Source organism: Octodon degus, unplaced genomic scaffold (assembly GCF_000260255.1).
Source record: "Octodon degus isolate 3935 unplaced genomic scaffold, OctDeg1.0 scaffold00066, whole genome shotgun sequence".
Taxonomy (NCBI): Eukaryota; Metazoa; Chordata; class Mammalia; order Rodentia; family Octodontidae; genus Octodon; species Octodon degus.
This window is the reverse complement of record NW_004524642.1, coordinates 5,029,329-5,032,755: the sequence shown is the minus strand read 5'-3', so window position 1 is coordinate 5,032,755 and position 3,427 is coordinate 5,029,329. Positions and strand designations below refer to the sequence as shown.

The 3,427-nt window shown below is 42.8% G+C and overlaps 1 pseudogene; it reads left to right on the top strand.

The window, feature by feature from the left end:
- The first annotated feature begins 3,182 nt into the window (after positions 1-3,182).
- LOC101581429 overlaps positions 3,183-3,427 on the top strand; it is a 1,716-nt pseudogene continuing 1,471 nt past the window's right edge.

Genomic DNA, 3,427 nt, shown 5'->3' with positions numbered 1-3,427 from the left:
GAGCTTAGACACCAGCAGGAAAACAATTCAGTTGTCTAGTAAATCCTTCAACCTCCATAAGATTGTGAATATTTTGATAGCACAAACATAGCATGCAGTTTTTGGGTTAATAAAAGGTCAGTTACTCAAACAGGAAACTAAGAACAACTCTGGGAAGAGAAATACTGCCTCAGAAAGTCATGGCATGTGATGTAATTTAGGATGCTTTCATTTAACCTGAATCTGCCTCATAGATTGCCTAATTCTGAAACTTCTTCTTTTGCATTATTTTATTAACTTATCTTCATCCTTACAACAGTTTCACAAAGTTACATAACACCTTGTTGCCACGCAGTTCTCACAATGCAGTGGTGCTATTTTCTATAAATCAGTTTCATTTGATCCTACAGAGCAATAAGAATTAAACATTCAAAATGCTTTCCCTACCTACAAAAGACTCAAATTTAACCTGTTTTATAGCTGAGCAATGCACCACTGTGTAAAAATGCCACATCTTCCTTATCCATTCTTCAGTTGATGGGCATCTGGGTTGTTTCTAGGATTTAGCTATAAAAAACTTGCTGCTATAAACATGGGTGCACATATATGGCTGTGGATGAGGTTTTCAGTTCTTCTCGAAAAATGTGAACATACTCTAAAGTGAAATAAATCAGGCCTTCATGTGCAAACATCTTATTATCCCCTTAGTGTGAGAATCTGAAGAAGAAAAATGGAATCTGAAGGGTACAATAGACATTGGTAAAAGATAATGAACTTGTTCAAAAGGAAAGCGTTACTGAGTTGAGGAGGACAGAAGAGGGAGTAGGGAAAAGAGGTTTATCTATGGGTGTAAGCAAGATGGTTTGGACAACTGTGCTGTGTGTTTCTGCTTGTCCATGGAAAGAAGCACGAAATGCTTTAATCTGTTTCTTCTCCTTTTTACAATTGTTTCTCCTCTTCTTTTCTTAATTCCTTATCATTCCTGTGGGTTTTTTTTCTTTCTTCTTCCAATTTTACATTCCTATAACTGGTAATATGAATAACTGGTTGGAAAACAACACCATGTATCGCAACAAATACTGTGAAATTCATATTATTTTGTTAAGTGAAAATCTGTACCTTTTGTAATTTTTTGTTTTAATTCTAATCTGTATTCTCTCTCTTAATGATTTCCATATTAAATTGTCATCTCCTTAGCATCTTCATCTTGTGAAAAAGGGATCTGAGAAATGAAGACTTAAATTACTGACAAAGATAACCTAAGTAGTAGGATGCGGCCCCCAGGAGTCAGGCTTAGGCCTGATCATTGCCATATCCACAGTCTCCGCGGCTTTGCTTTGCTGGAGTTTCAGAAAACCTTGAAGACTTTAGCAAAGGCATACTATTGAGCTAATTGTTGTAAAGCTATTGTGAATTTTTCAGGCTAATACAAATACGAAGTACATTGCAGGGTGACGACTCAGTGTGGAAATGATAGTCAGTGTCTCAACTTTGAAATAGTCTGGGATTGCTGATCTATAGAGTGGGCAGGAGAGTGAGCAAGAAATATAAGACTTGTCTGAAAACACTGTAGCTAAAAATGGTGGGCTGGAAGGAGTTTAGACGCAGTGCTTAGGTAGTGCAAACAGGCACAAGAATTAGTATTAAAAGAAAAGTAAGTTGTACATACATTGTAAGGATGACTCTTCTTAGGGAAGAGGTGTGCAAAAAAAATTTTTATAGCACCAGATACAAAGAGGTAGTAGTAAGCATAGAAACTATATTCATGAAAGCTGGAAAAAATAAAAGTAAAATGAAGAAAAAATATTGTAATATTATCGCAAACTAGATATCCAGAGGCATCTCTACTAAGAAGATCTCTTTTCTGTCTACACCACAGGAGAAGTCAAAAATACAAAATCAAACAAAAATAAATACATGTAGAATAATCATACAATGTGTCACCTGAAAACTTTTAAAAAAAATTTTACAAGTCAAAATCAAGAATTTAAAATAGCCATATTGGGGGCCCAGCCCTAGCTCAGTTCTTTAAGTGGCTGCTTCCACAATGCTGGCAGCCTCAGTTTGCTGTAGTTCGATCCCCACAACACTCCAGCCATGCAAAAGTGCCCTGAAGGCATTCAAGGAGCAAAACACACACACACAAAAAAAAAATTCCTTATTCCTTATTCCATAAAATAGCCATATTTGTTGATCCCTAGTGACCTAAAGCTGCCTGGTTTTTGAGGGATCTGATGTCACTCATTTGATAAGCAGAATTTGTGAACCTCTCACTCAAAGCACAGACCAGGTTAATCTTTGAGCAGAAGCACATGTATTCAGCAGGTGTTCTGAAGGGCAAACAACTTTACGTCATGAGCTGAGGGAGCAACAAGAGCAAAAAGGACGACGTTAGTAATTCGAAGAAAGGCTGGCTTACCTCGTCTTGTCTCTAGAGGTGTCTGGGCCAGAGCGATCTGATGCAATAACTATAATCCTCCCAACTCAAATGCCACCCTAAGTCCACAGAGTCCATTGTCCTTCAATTAGGAACACCTTCGAGAGTAATCAAAGGAACCAAGATAAGGAAACCCGAAGAACGTACAACAAACAACGTATGTGCAGATTAGGCGCAGGGCTGGGATTCTCCTACTTCTGATGGTTCGCACGTGAACACACGCCTTGTGTTGATTCAGGGTCCCTGGAAGGTGAGGGCAAGAGCCTCTGCCTGACCTCAGCTCAGCTTTTCCAACCCCCACTAACACCACTGACGAGTGATTGTCTCTCTCATGTGCCCTGCCCACGATTCATCTTCTATTTTTTCTTTAATGTACCACTGTTATTATTTTTTATTTCTCTTAGAAATTTCCTGATTTTCCAGACCTGCAGAGGCAGCAGCCGGAGCAGCCCGCGCCGGCCCGCCTTCCCTGCTCTCCACCGGCCCGGGCCTCTTCACCCTTCCTCGTCCTCCTCCTGCATCCCTGCCCTTCCTCCTCCGCCTGCCCGCACGCTCATGGGGTCCCCTTGCCTTCCTGCCCTCCCCTGTTGTCCAGCCACGGCCTCCCGCCCTTCCCCTTCCCGCCTGCACCCCTTTTCCCCTCAGTCACCTTGCGCCTACAGTTTTGGGCTTTGACCCCCTCCAGTGACCGAAGACTTGGCCGCTCAAAAAGTCCAGCTCCTCATAGTATTCGGCAGGGACACCGGTGTGATTGAAGGTGGATTAAATGTCAGGGGCTCAGGTCCAAGGGGCAGGAGACATGCTGCCCAATTCAACTGAGCGGGCCATCACTGCAGTCCGTCATGGAGTGCGTCAAACAGATCTGCGCGGGCAGGTTGGAGACTCCCTTCCTGTCCCCCCGCCCCGAAGGGCGTGGCCGTCCCCTGCCCGCGCAAGCCATCAAGGGCTCCAGTCGCCTTTGCAGGTGTCAGGACAGGTGCAGCACAGGCAGCGACAGCGCGAGCTTTCCCC